The 15,413-nt window shown below is 38.6% G+C and overlaps 1 protein-coding gene and 1 non-coding gene across 21 annotated transcripts in view; both read left to right on the top strand.

Moving 5' to 3' along the window:
* Positions 1–15,413, top strand: part of DTNA (dystrobrevin alpha) — a 451,246-nt gene that overhangs the window by 182,976 nt on the left and 252,857 nt on the right. The window lies entirely within an intron of this gene.
* On the top strand, positions 5,535–5,607 carry TRNAY-GUA (transfer RNA tyrosine (anticodon GUA)). The gene has a single exon. It is a non-coding gene; the product is annotated as a tRNA-Tyr (tRNA).

The raw sequence follows: 15,413 nt of genomic DNA, 5'->3' as shown, positions 1-15,413 counted from the left end.
AATACATCCAGTAGGTTCCCTGTCTCTAAAGATAGAGATTTCTGGGATTCTTCTGGCAGTGACTTTTACCTGTGTGAAATGTTTCCATTTTAAGTAATTTGAATAATTTTTACCCAAAATGTGCTGTTAGTGCTACAAATCCATGGATAAAATTCTTTGATGGCCTATTGATCTTTGGAGAGAACAAACTCAGAGACTAAGTGTGACTTCTACAAAGAAGTTTTTGCTCGTTTCTGCCAAGCACATGGATGTTTATAATCTCGCATTTTCATTTTGTATCTGATGTGATAGTCTTTACTTTTCTCTTTGACAAATGTCCCATTGTGTATAAAAACACTTTTCCAATACTCTTTAAAGACATTTCTTTGTTTTTCCCCTGCTCTTTCCTGTCATGTAGATACCTTACTCCAAGATTATGCTGTAAGTAATCCAAAGCAACCATAGGAAATTGAAAAATCTTGTAAATTGACTTTGTTGTCTTGACACTAGCTTGTATGTGAAGGTAGGCTAGGAATATAAAAATCACATAAAGTTTGCTTTCAGATTCCACAGCACTCTTTATAAATCCAGTCAGGTATTTGATTACTTCACTTATCTCAAAACTGGTATTTCTCACTCTTCCAAAAAAAAAAAAGTAGGGTGCAAGGCTCAAAGTTTTAGATAAGGTTAATTACACAGGAGAATTTGAGAGTCAAAGGAGTCTTACATTTTTTAAAAGATTCCCCACTGCCCAGCACAGCCAAGCCAAATCTCAGATTACATTGTATTCTGGCCCTTGGAACACAAAGCGAACATCCTCACGTCCTAAAAGCAAAGTGTTTGAAGAGAAGTCGACCTTCCAAGCACCTGAATTTACTGCCAAAGCACTAAAAATGAACTACAAGCAGAAAAACTGAGTCAGATGAACTCTTCATTCTATGTCAAGGGTGAAGGTCCAGTTCCATGAGTCAAGAGAAAACAGTGAAAGAGGTGTGGGTGTGTGTTGTTTTCCCCACTTGTGCACACCTGCTCTGCTCCTGCACTGCCCTTGGGACACGGTCTTTTTATAGTAATGGTGGTAATTAGATGCTCTTTCCTTTTTAGATCCTCTTAATCATCTTTGGGGTTTGGAGCCAATGTCTCTACCTCAAAATAGAATGAAAATTCAGGTTCTTACTTAGCCTGTGGCACTCCTGGTCACTCCTAGTATTCAGTGAATATTTATAGAGTTTGGAGACAGACACTTTACCAGGCCTACATGAAAAAGCTGCTACAATTGAGTATTTATGAATATCTGTTCTATTGTCAGTAAAGAGCACAAAGTTAGTGCATTGAATCAGACTCTTGGGTCTGTTAAAAACATGTTTTTTTTTTCCTTCTGTTACAGTGATACCAGGAGATGTGTTATGAAAGAATGTAGTTATTCTTCTTACTATCAGATTAAGAATTTGCCTCTAAATCCTAATGTCCATTAGTAATTTATTACAACTCCAGGATTTATGAGTCATTAGAATGTTTAAAAATTGCATTCCATTTTCAACCTAGTCCTCATAATATTGAATACATTCTTATGGGTCTTAAACCTTTCTGAAGTTTCAGTGAATTTCCAGTGGATAAGTTTGTTATTATCTTTTCCAGATCATTCAAAGCTTTTACACTTCAGATCTTCTTTTTAATACTCTGTATTTTCTAATCTGTCTTTATGCAGGTACCTCCCAATTCTCTTTAGATATTTCATATATTATCTTGGGAGCTGTGGTAGCAAGAACTACAAATAGTACAGTGTTTTTGTAAAGTGGTCAGATTTTTTTATGCAAAATTGTATTTATGATTTCATTTCCTTATTGCCTTCCTCATAAGACCACTCTGAGGACTAATGAGATAATGCTTAGAAAGTAATTAACACAATGCTTGGCATGGTAAGCAGTCAATGTTCATTGTTGCTATTGAATTTTTATGACATTTTAATGACCATACACCATGGCCAGCCACTTTTATTTTTTAAAGCCTGAGTTCCCCTGATCCAATAATATGGGATATACTCCAGTCAGATGAACATTCCTAGCACTCATGTCTGGACTTGACGGTTTCATTCACTCAACAAAGTCATTTAATGAGTATTGTAGAAATTGAGCTAAGTCCTGGGACTACAGCTCCCAGATACAAGGTCTCTGTATTGGAAGAGCCTACCACAAACAGAGAAGACTGACAATGGACAGGCAGTTACAATAAGGCACCAGGTGAGGTACAGGATCAAAGGGACAGCATAGAAATGGGAGCCAGCCTGGTCCAGAGAGCAGGTAGGCTTCCTGGAAGAAGTGATGGTAAAGCTGAGACCTAGGGGTAAGAGTTAGCCAGACAGAGGGGGCAGAAGAAGGACAAAAATGGAAAGATTACCAGAAGGAAAAATACATGTAGTACTAGGAGATGAAAAAAAATGCTATTTATTGAGGAACTGAATAAAGTCCTGTATGAATGGAGAGTGGAGTAACAGAGAAAGCTGGAGACGTGGGAAGGCACCAGATCTCAGAAAGCCCTGGGATTTAGGTCAAGGAGTTTGGACTGTGTCTTGTAGTAGCTGTGAAACTGTCAGTGGTCATTCATCTAATACCATCCAGCCACCTTGACTAGATTCTGTATGATTTAGCCCCATGCTTTTTTGTTGCTGTTTTTGGTTTGGTGGATATTTTCCTTCTTTTTTTTTTTTTAAGTTGAAATATAGTTGATTTATAATGTGTTAGCTTCAGGTGTATAGTAAAATGATTTAGTTATACATGCCCACTCACATATATGTGTTATAGATATATCATTTTTCAGATTCTTTTGCATTATAGATTACTACAAGATATTGAGTAGATTTCCCAGTGCTATACAATAGGTCCTTGTTTATCTGTCTTAAATATAGTAGTGTGTGCATGCATGCTAAGTCGCTTCAGTCGTGTCCAACTCTTTGGAACCTTATGGACTGTAGCCCGCCAGGCTCCTCTGTCTATGGCAATTCTCCAGGCAAGAATACTGGAGTGGGTGGCCATGCCCTCCTCCAGGGGATCTTCCCAACCCGGGGATCGAACCTGTGTCTCATGTCTCCTGCTTTGGCAGGCAGGTTATTTACCACTAGTGCCGCCTGGGAAGCCCCATATATAGTAGTATGTATACGTTATCCCAATGTATTAAATATGTATTAAATACATCCCAACATATTGTTTTCTGTGTTTGTGGGTCTGTTTCTGTTTCATAGATAGGTTCGTGTCATATTTTAGTTTCCACCTAGAAGCATTATCATCTGATATTTGCCTTCCTCTGCCTGACTTCCTACACTTAATGAGATCATCTCTAGGTCCAGCCCCAATGTTCTGAAGCCCCGTTCCTATTTGTTTCCCCTACATAATCCTGCCCACTGTCCTAGATGCTCCAATGTTTGCTTATTTCCTTGACTAAAATGTCCTTCCTCTAATTCTGCACTTCAGTTCAAGAATCGTCTGTCGATAACTGGTGTGTGCCAGGCACTGTGCCCCTTCATCCCTCCAATATCTTTTTATTCATTCATTTATTAATCCTATAAGTGTTCATAAGCACCAGCATGTAGAGGGAGCCATGCTACGTTTATTTTTCTAAGCACCAGGCACCATGCTATGTCTTTTTAAAAATATTAATTTATTCATGGCTGTGCTTGGGTCTTGCTGCTGCATGCGGGCTCCTCATGTTGCAGTGTGTGCGCTTCTCATTGCAGCGGCTTCTCTTGTTGGGAGCACGGGATCTGGGCTTGCAGTCTCTGTAGCTGTGGCGCACAGTCTCAGCTGCCCCAGGCATGGGGAATCTTCCCAGAGCAGGGATCCAACCCATGTCCCCTGCACTGGCGGGTGGATTCTTAACCACTGGACCACCAGGGAAGTCCAGTGCTACCTTCAAATGACATTTCTTAGTGATGGCCCACAACTGGACCAATCTCTTCCAGTTTTATTCATCCTCTTAAATCCAAATACCGTAAGTGCCTCTCTCCTCTGGCTCTTGGTGCTTTTGATGCTGCATTACAGGTGATTCCTTCATGAGTCTGAGTAATGAGTAGTGTCTTCATTACTCTACAAGACCTCTGTGCTACTGGGGACAGAGTCCAGGTCCAATTTATTATTGTATTTTCCAGAGTTCATAATTTTGTACCATGAGCTGTAGTGCTCATAATAAATACATAAATGCTGAATATGTTTTCTGAAAATGGATAAGAATAACCTTATTTTGGTACTTTCTAATGACCCACATTGTCAAGCAGAGCAATTAGTTTTTTTTTAATGATTAAGCCTGAATCTAGAACTGTTCCTCTAAAAAATATTGTTCCTTACAAGAGTCCAGGATTTACATCCAAACCCCATAAGTGAATAATGTCATTAAGGGTTTCACGTGTAAAGTTCTTGACACTGTATACCCCCATGATCATTTCTGTACTCTACCTTTACTTACGCTTTTTGTATATTCTTATAATTATATTCTATCAGAAAAGATGAAAATAAGAGTAAGCTTCCTACTTGTTGATTGCTGAAAATAAAATTCTTCCTGGCCTTACCTTTTCACTTTTATAGCTCTCTGCCTAGATTTACAGCTAGCATTTCTAGTGGTTACTGCTGCATTTTCTAGGCACACTAGTTGCACTTCTGGCAGGCTCTGTGATTCACAGAGAATGTTGGAGGTGTTTCCTGATTGTCTTCATGGCGAGTGCTGTAGTTGAGGCTTGATTCTCTCCAGTGAATTAATGGTTTGTTTGAATAAAAGGACAAGGAAAAACCACATAACCCTAAGGAATTTTTTTTTTCTTGATTTTTTTATTTTTTTAATTTTATTTTATTTTTAAACTTTACATAATTGTATTAGTTTTGCCAAATATAAAAATGAATCCACCACAGGTATACATGTGTTCCCCAAAGTACCACTGTGGAATCCATGCTGGAATTCCAAACAGTTTTGAACTAAATACCCATGATAACATGTCTTCAGGTACATTGGCCACTTCAGTTTGCACTTATCCAAACTTGCTAATGCTGTTTGAGTTTTATCTGAAACTGTGTAAAAGGGTTGGAGGACTTTCCTTGTCAGGTATTAGAGGCTGTTTCAGGTATTTTCTAACACCAGCATTCGGAGTGTTACACAGAGAGGAAGTCTGGGTTAGGGAGGTGGCTCAGCAAGGGACTGTGGACTTAGTTATGGGCTTGGGTGGCCTCAGTCATTCACCTGGTTGGTGTACATAATTTTCTTTTTGTGATTGGACAGTGATCTTCCAGCTCGATATTCTCAAATAGCTGATACAACAGAGCTGCTGTGAATTGACAGGGAGGATATTTTCACTTAGGAAATGACTCTGTACGAATGTAAATTGGTACAAACACTATGGAGAAGAGTATGTGTGTGTTAGTTGCTCAATCGTGCCCAACTCTTTGCGACCCCATGGACTGCAGCCCACCAGGCTCCTCTGTCCATGGGATTTTCCAGGCAGGGATACTGGAGTGGTTTGCCATTTCCTTCTTCATGGAGAATAGTATAGAAGTTCCTTAGAAAACTAAGCCCCTTCCCTGGTGGCTCAGATGGTAAAGCGTCTGCCTGTAGTGCAGGAAACCCGGGTTCGATCCCTGGGTTGGGGAGATCCCCTGGAGAAGGAAATGGCAACCCACTCCAGTACTCTTGCCTGGAAAATTCCATGGACTGAGGAGCTTGGTAGGCCTACAGTCCACGGGGTCGCAAAGAGTCGGACACGACTGAGCAACTTCACTTTAGGGTATGGGGAGGGAGGAGGGAGGAGGGTTCAGGATGGGGAACACAGGTATACCTGTGGCAGATTCATTTCGATATTTGGCAAAACTAATACAATATTGTAAAGTTTAAAAATAAAATAAAATTTAAAAAAAAAAGAAAGAAAACTAAAAGTAAAGTTACCATATGATCCAGCAATCCCACTCCTGGGCATATATCCAGAAAAGGTAAAAGTTCTAATTGAAAAGATACATGTACCCCAATGTTCATAGTAGTACTGTTTACAATAGCCAAGACATGAAGGTAACCTAAGTGTCCGTCAACAAATGGATGGATAAAGAAGGTGTTGATTATATATATACACGTATGTATATGTGTGTGAATATATATATATATATATAATGGAATATTATTCAGCCATAAAAAAGAATGAAATAATGCCATTTGCAGCAAACATGGATGGACTCAGAGATGATCATACTAAGTGAGACGGAGAAGACAAATGATACCACTTAAATGTGGGATCTAAAAAATGATACAAATGAACTTATTAACAAAACAGAAATATTCACAGACTTAGAAAACAAGCTTAGGTTTACCAGGGAAAGGAGGGGATGGATAAATTAGAGATTTGGGATTAACTGATACACACTACTCTGTGTAAAACAGAGAAACAGTAAGGACCTACTGTATGGCACAGAGATCTATAAGTTTAGTATCTTGTAATAATCTATAATAGAAAAGAATCTGAAGAAGAATATATATATTATATATATATATATAATATATAGAACTGAATCACTTTGGTGTATACCTAAAACACTGTAAATCAACTATCCGTTCAGTTCGGTTCAGTCGCTCAGTCGTGTCCGACTCTTTGCGACCCCATGAATCACAGCACACCAGGCCTCCCTGTCCATCACCATCTCCCAGAGTTCACTCAGACTCACGTCCATCGAGTCGGTGATGCCATCCAGCCATCTCATCCTCTGTCGTCCCCTTCTTAAACTCTTAGATATAGAAACAGACTTGTGCGTTTTGCCAGTTCAGCTGTTTTTTCCCTTATATTTTCATGTTTTATCATAGAAATTTTTCACAGTTAATTTCTAAAAATATTCAAAGGGTCACTACTCTGGTTAAATTGTATTCTCTTTCCTATAAGTACTATTGCTATTAGTAAATATTAATAAGTATACTATTATTATTAATAAATTCTAATAGGTAAATTTTTCTGAAAGTTAGATTGCCTGAGTATTTCTCTAAGAACTTGATGCATTTGAGTACAATAAAACTCTTGTTTTGTCAGAGTGTGAATAGGCCAGTCTTTCCAGGTGTCTTTAAAATGTGCCATGGAGTAGATAGACTCTCTGGGGGAAAAGTCAATATTTACATATACAAAAAAATTAAGTTGTCAATTTACCTTATTCTTAAACCTATCAACTTTTCATTCTGTCCTTACATGAGCAGACAATGGATGCTTCACACAAACACCCTACACACACTTGTGCACACATGCACGTGTGCATATGCACATGCTCACAGTCATATTTAATTGTTGACTGTTTCTCTTGCTGCAGATGAAAGAACTAAGTTATACAAATGGACTTGATGGCCTTGACCTTAATTCTGTGCTTTAAGGAATCGCATTACAGGATGGCTTTATATCATTGTCAAATTTTTAAACAGTTGATAAATTCCTTTTATAAAGCTGTAGTTATAAATTCCTTTTATTTCTTTAATTAGACATATCTCAGTCATGAGTTCATTTCCAATTTTAGTTGCTAAACACAGACTGTCAATTCTAGAAAAGGTGAAGTAAGTCATTCATTAAAGCAGTTCATCATGGTGAAGCCAGTGAAAGCTATATACTCTGTTTTTGTTTGTTTTATTGAAATGCAGTTTATTGACAATGTTTCAGGTGTACAGCAAAAGTGATTCAGTTATACAGATAGGTAACATAAAATAATGTATCTCTCTATATATTCTTTCTCATATCCCTTACCATTATAGGTTATTACAAGATATTGAATAGAGTTCCCTGTGCTGTGTCCTTGTGGTTATTCTATTTTATATATAGTAGTATGTATATGATAATCCCTGATTTATCCACAAGTTTATTTTCTATGACTGTGAATCTATTTCTATTTTGTAAATAAAATTTGTATTGTTTTTTAAGATTCCACATATAAATGATATCATATGATGTTTGTCACACTTAGTATGATGATCTCTTTGTTCATCCATGTTCCTGCAAATGGCAATATTTCATTATTTATATGACTGGGTAACATTCTATTAAATACACCATATCTTCTTTGAAAGCTATATACTTTCAGTTTAATCTCTCGCTAAGAATCACATTTAGGAGAACAGAGGGGCTCATCTTACCTTTGCTGTCTGAGAATCGTGTCCTTTTTCTTCCTCTGATAATGGCAAGGCCATACTAAAAGGACTTGAGATAAGCTGTCAGTCTCCATTAACTCCTTTCTTCTGTGCTTCCAGGTCAGAGAGCAATCTGAGGTTGCTTTTAACCCCCATGTTGAAGTCTTCCAAGCCCTGCCAGTTTTCCCAAACCATATTTTACAAATGTCACAGCTGCTGTCAATGGTGTTCGGTTCAGTTCAGTCGCTCAGTTGTGTCCAACTCTTTGCGACCCCATGGACCACAGCACACCAGGCCTCCCTGTCCATCACCAACTCCCAGAGTTTACCAAAACTCATATCCATCGAGTTGGTGATGCCATCCAACCATCTCATCCTCTGTCGTCCCCTTCTCCTGCCTTCAATCTTCCCCAGTACCAAGGTCTTTTGAAATGAGTCAGCTCTTCACATCAGGTGGCCAAAGTATTGGAGTTTTGGCTTCAACATCAGTCCTTCCAATGAACACTCAGGACTGATCTTTAGGATAAACTGGTTGGATCTCCTTATAGTCCAAGGGACTCTCAAGAGTCTTCTCCAACACCACAGTTCAAAAGCATCAATTCTTTGGTGCTCGGCTTTCTTTATAGTCCAACTCTCACATCCATACATGACTACTACTGGAAAAATTATAGCCTTGACTGGATGGTGGTTTTTCTTTATTTGGTTTCTCTGAAAGAGTAAACCCATGATATCTTAGAATATATAGGAATCCTTATTTTTGTTATGTTTCTTGGTAATAAAATCTAAAATAAAAGCAAGAGTAAATTCTAACTATTAGATGGTGAAGTGTTTTAACACTGTAATGCAGTTATCTAAAAGCTAAGTCAGCCTCTTTTATATAATCTTCCCATACCTGTGGTCTTAACATCTTCTAAATCCCAACCATTGGTATCAGATTATATAAGATTGCTATGCTACAAATGCTACAAAGCTTCTCCTAGCTTGCCTAAACTTTTCTTGCTTTTGCATGCTTTCCAAATACAGTCAGTTTTGTTTAATATTGCTCAGAAACACTTGTCAAGAACTTAGATTTAAAAAATGCAGTTGTCAGAAAGTTAAATGTGGTATGAATCCAGTTCCTTTCACTGTCCAAACTGGGAATATTTTTTAAAAATTAACCCAAATGGGTGGCAAAAGTATTTGTTTAGTTTTGATCTCTTATGAAAGTGTTCATATTTTACCACTTAATGTAACATTCAACTTTTTAAAGTAAGAAAGCATGCATATGAAAAATATCCGAAAAATTATTAAAATATAAATGTATTGATTTTCTTTAAAACATTTCTGTAACTTAGAATGAATGCACTAAATTTTGTATGGGCTTCCCCAGTGGCTCAGTGGTAAAGAATCAGCTAAAACTCAGGAGCTACAGGAGATACGGGTTTGATCCCTGTGTTGGGAAGATCCCCTGGAGAAGGAAATGGCAACCCCCCTCCAATATTCTTGCCCTGAAAATTCCAGGAACAGAGGAGCCGGGTGGGCTACAGTTCATGGGGTCGCAAAGAGTCAGACACAACTTAGCAACTAAACAACAACAAAATTTTGTATATTATCAGTTTAGGGAAAGAATAATACTAGAAAGAGATGTTAGGGGTGTATAATGAGCCATTCTCCAATAGAAGTCTCCCCAGAAACCTGTCTCAGTTTCTAAATTTGAAGGACAAAATTAGGTTGTTTATTTGAGAAGAAAAGGAGACATTGCATAGCTTTAAATGAAGAAACATTTAAGGAACTTCACCCTTTCTTCCAACAAGTTCAAGAACCAAGAACACCACCACCTTTTATTACTAGAAAAGACCCTTGGACAGTCTTTCACACTGGCCCATCTACCATCGATGAACCCTCTGCTCAGCTCTTTGTTTTCCAGCTGTGTTTATTAAAAATAAACTCGATAGTTGAAGTTAAAATGGATTAAAGAAGAATTTAAGGGTAAGAGATGAATGACTTTGGAACCCCAAATTGGCATCTGTTTGATTTGAAGCCTCCAAAGTCCTCAAAGTCTGGATTTTGCTTTTAATAAAATCCTTATTAAGTCAGAGTTCTATAGGCCAATGTGTTATGATCCAGTTTGGACAATCATAGTCAAATCCTTCTTGAGAGTGTCTATGTCTAAAACAGATCAGGAAGGTACAACCAGTTCATTTCTACAGAGGTCATTTCGTTCTTCTATAAGAGTGATGAGAAGGGACTTCCTGGTGGTCCAGTGGTCCAGACTGTGCTCTCCCATTGCAGAGGGCATGGGTTCGTTCCCTGGTCTGGAAGCTAAAATCCCATATGCTGCATAGCATGGCAAAAAAAAAAAAAAAAGAGTGATGAGAGGAAAAACATTTTCAGCATCTTTGGCTGTCCCCTTCAATCTTAGTAAAGTGACCATAATTAAATGAACTATGACAAATGCTCTTTAACCCCGGATCTAAAGTTGAGGTCAATTGGTGATTTAAGGTAGTATATCTTCCAGTGCTTTGAGTTACGTTGTACGATTCTTTAGTCTAGATCTCCATACCAACACCTCGAATAGAACTTTGAAGCTTGTCATTATTAAATGACCCACTACTGTGACGCCCTCCTTATCCCTTACATGTGTGTATGTGTATATGTGTGTGTGTTTGTGTATCTGTGACTTCCCTGGTGGCTCAGACGGTAAAAGCATCTGCCTACAATGCAGGAGATGTGGGTTTGATCCCAGGGTTGGGAAGATCCCTTGGAGAAGGAACCCACTCCAGTACTCTTGCCTGGAAAATCCCATGGATGGAGGAGCCTAGTAGGCTACAGTCCACGGGGTTGCAAAGAGTCGGACACGACTGAGCGACTTCACTTTGACTTTCACTTTGTGTATCTGTATGAAAGAGACTGGAAGGAGATCAAATCAAATATCTTCTCAAGCAGCATTGTCCAGTTGAAATGTAGTGCAAGGTACACGTGTCATTTTCAATTGTCTAGTAGCCCCATTAAGAAATAAAAAGAAACAGATGAAATTAGTATAAATATATTCCACATAATCCAATATATCAGAAATACTATCATTTTAACATGTAAGCAGTAGAAGTTATCAACGAGAAACGGTTCACTATTTTTTGTTCTGTATCTCTGGACTCCAGTGTGTGTCTTACACATCCAACCCGTCTTCATCTGGATGGGGCACACGTGAACCGCTCAATGGTCACAAGTGGCTCTTGGATTGAACAGCCTAAAACATGACCCCCTCTTGAGCTCAAGAGTATCCCATTTGAAATACCAAGCTTCTGACATTTCAGCTCTCCATCTGAATCTTTTTCTCCACAGAAGAAATCCATTTGGATAAATATGGCAATCCAGATCCCAAAGCAGGCACACCCAGGAACACACACGGGATCTCACATCGGAGCTTTAATCACACCTACCTGGATTTCCTTCTAATTAAACCTGAGAAATGAAATATTTCCCCCCTCCAGCGCTCTCTGAAGCGGCATGTGTACCTGTTATCTTGCACATTAATGGGTTACCGTATTTAGTGTTGTCAGAACTGCTGATTCATGGCCCTGCCGTTGCCCGCTGCCCCCCGGGTGATTGCTTGACAGCACGCCAATAGCAGCTGCCTCCAGCTTCTGAAAAGCTGACCTTGTAACAACAGCCACATTCTTTTGCTTGGTTTTGCTGACATCCTCTCAACTCAAAAACTGTTTTTAAAACAAAAGTATAATGAAGTACTGAGCTTCTAAAAGCAATTGTATTTCAGTTCATTAAATTATCTGAGTGTGTCAAGGAGGGGCAAACCAGCGAGGAAATGAATACACAGAGGGAACCATCCTTGAAAGTTGACATTTGAGCTAGAGGCATATAATACTCGGGAACAGGGTTTTAAGATAACGTGGGCATCCAAGTGAAACAAGGCTGTCACGGGATCTAGTTTTCAACTTTCTCAGGAACCTGTATTAGTTCCGTAGTACTGAGCTATTTGAAATTCTGTTTAATTTTTTCAAAATTAATGTATCTCCTTCCCCACCCTAAAAATGCTTTCTTCAAGTTCAGCTTCTAAAGCAAAAGGATATAATGTGTTCTCCATTAATTAATAAATGAAAATTACTATCAAATTCTTAAAACAGGGATCAAATTAGGTGGTAACTACGAAGTACAACTCTAGCCAGTGGATAAGATGATGCTTCACATTGCATTCATCTGTAAACATACAGCACAATATATACCTTTCATCCAGCAGCTTGAACTGCTTTCCCTGCCTTTTGTTAGAGCACAACTTTTTTAGATTCTTTTCCTGGTGGCTAGATCTGAAACCCTTGTGCATTCTGTGTTAAGTCTTTACTCAGATTTCCCTACTCCTTCTTTCTGTCGCCCATTATCCCAGAGTCGAATATGATCTAACAGTAAAATTACAAAGTGGTTCATATATCACATAAAATAGCTAAAGTCCGCTTTATTGATTTTAGGGAATTTCCAAAATATGAAAGTTTTCAATGAAAAAGAGTGGAGTGTTTAGCTAATTGTTATGGCACATTGTAACCACCAGAGGGCGATCAAGGCTCCTCTCTGTCCGCTGTTCCCACCCTTGCAAACCAGTGAGTGGTGACAGAGATGAGTGGAGGGCACTGTATATTGATCCGTTAAATGCAAGGGAAATGAAATTGTGTCTTTGGAGAAATTCAAAATATGGTAGCCTGAAATCCTGCCAACGTGTTTTTTTATTGTTTTTAGTCGCCAAGTCGGGTCCGACACTTTTGCGACCGCATGGACTGCCAGGATCCTCTATCCAGGTGATTTCTGAGGCAAGAACACTGGAGTGGGTAGCCAGTACCTTCTCCAGGGGATCTTCCGGACCCAGGGATGGAACTCTCATCTCCTGAATTGGCAGGTGGATTCTTCACCATTGAGCCACCAGGGAAGCCTAAATTCAGTTACCTAACAGCATTTCTTGTAAAAATCTGGATTTCCACCCTGAATATGAAAATAAGAAGATATGACCGTCCTTAGTCCATGGTTGTACGTGGGACAACCAGAAGGCGCTGCTCGCTTTCAACAGGGCCCACTTCATTTCAGTTCCATCACTAACACCCTATGATTTTTTTCCCACATTGAGACCAAATAGCATGTGCCGCTTATAGTCAAGCTTGTATCATTGATTTCTTGTTGTTAAGAGCTGTTTCATTTTAGATTTTTTCTGTTCTACTCAGGTAAATATCAAAAGTGATCCTCTTACAATTACAAGGAAAATAAGAGAAAGCATACATCTTTGAAGCGGTAAAGTATATTCCTAAGAGTAAAATAGGCAGGTAGAATGTCCCTGGGTCTCCTTCACTAATACCCACCTTTCCCCCCCTTTTATTGATATTAGATGAATTTATGGGCTTAGAGTTTTCCAACACTCAAGAGTCTCTGCCAAATTCCTGTTGGTGAGAATGCAGCATACATGTTTTTATGTGTGCCTGTGCACACCTCACCCTTTATTGAGATAAATACAGACGTTCCCCCTTTTTTCCTTAGAGATTACTTACTTGAATTCAGTTTTCTCTACAAAGTGGTAAAATCTGGAGGACTGAGATTAGGACAAGAGCAAGTGTTGTAGGAAAGACATTGCTAAAGTGTTGGTTCCAGACCTTAGGCAAATGGGATTCCCGTGATTCCTTGTGATCTGACTTTCTGATCATAGTGTAACCTACTGGTAATACCCTGTTTCCCCAAGTGGCTGTGGCAGGTGGCAGATCAGGGACTCAGAGATCATGGATCCCCATCAAAATCTCCTCTCACATTTGTCATAACTAACTACTGAGAAATCTTTCTCGTGATTGACTACATGAGGATTTGAAAAATCAGCCCATGAAGGGCAAGCTATCAATCTCTGTACTCAACTTGGTTGGAAAATATACATATCTGCATGTAGCTTGTCCTCAACAGAGGAAATGCGGAACTAAATTTAGATTGGTGCAGCATAAACAAATGCCAGCAAACACAGCTGACATTCTGAGTTACTCAAACCATTGCTTCTTGATCTCAAAGCGAAGCGATAATATAAATATTAGTACTCATAGTTAATATTGGTTGAGACTACCATGTGTCAGTCACTGTGCTGAGGGGTCTCCTTTAATCCTTGTAACACCTCTTGGAGAGAAGATCTGTTGCTATTCCTATTTTAGAGGGTGTGGGAAAAGTGAATGACTCGCTAAGTATTTCATGGAGATGAAATCAGTAATAAGGTGAGCGTTATCACCACTCTGTCCAACCTTAGAGCCTTCGCTCAAGCTCCTTACTATATTCTCGTCCTTTTAGGCCAGTGGTTCTCAAAGTGAAGTCTCCTAGACACTTTGTTGGGGTCTTTGAGGTCAAAACTATTTTAATAATAACTCTAACATATTACTTGCCGTCTTGACTGTGTAGACAATTGCACAGATGACAAAACAGCAATGGTGGATAAAACCCGTGGGATTTTATTACAAATCAAGGCAATGGCACCGAACTGTACTGGTTAGTAATCATCTTCTTTACTGCCATGCAAAGAGAGTTAAAAAAAAAAAAACAACAATGATAACAACAACATGGTATTTGGTGTAATGGATTATGCCAAGTTCATTGATATGGTTTCAGATTTCATGAAGCAACTCACCTTTAAGGAGCAACACTTGAGTTTCAGTCATATCAAAGAAAAATAGCCACAACTGTCTGAAAGGCTATAAAAATACTCTATTCCAAACTGCACATCTGCCTAAGTTTGGAGTGTCTTCATATTCTTCAACCAAAACAACATATTGCAATAGATTGAAAGCAGAAGCAGATATGAAAACCCAGCTATCATCTTTCTATGAAGCCAGAAAATAAAGTTTTCCCAAAATGTAAAAGCATGCCCTACTTCTCACTAAATTGTTTTTAGTTTTGGGAAATATTTCCTTTTTAAAAATATGTTATTGATGTTACATTTAAAGAGGTTTATCACTGTTATGTAAACACATTTATGAATAATTTTTTTAAATTTCTAAGTCAATTCCTAATAAAGTAAATATTGATAGATATAACACACATAGTCACAAGCTCTTTAGGGTCTTCAAGAGAAAAAGTTTGAGTATATATGATGCAGGCCATAGTATCATTTTTTTTTAACTCCAAAGTGTCATGGAGATGAATGATACCTCATTAAATGCTCTACCTTTTATTTTCATTTTTTAAGAAGACACTCCTCTTTTCTGAGTCAGATGAAAATCAGTCAGGCTCTCTGTTGTCCTCAGGTGGTTAATAGGGCATGTGGCACATTCAAGGTCATCAGTCAAGGTCAGAGAGCACCACCAAAGGGCAAGGCCT

The sequence above is a fragment of the Bos indicus genome, chromosome 24, assembly GCF_029378745.1.
Source record: "Bos indicus isolate NIAB-ARS_2022 breed Sahiwal x Tharparkar chromosome 24, NIAB-ARS_B.indTharparkar_mat_pri_1.0, whole genome shotgun sequence".
Taxonomy (NCBI): Eukaryota; Metazoa; Chordata; class Mammalia; order Artiodactyla; family Bovidae; genus Bos; species Bos indicus.
Note: the sequence above shows the minus strand (reverse complement) of the source record. Positions and strands in the feature narration are given on the sequence as shown.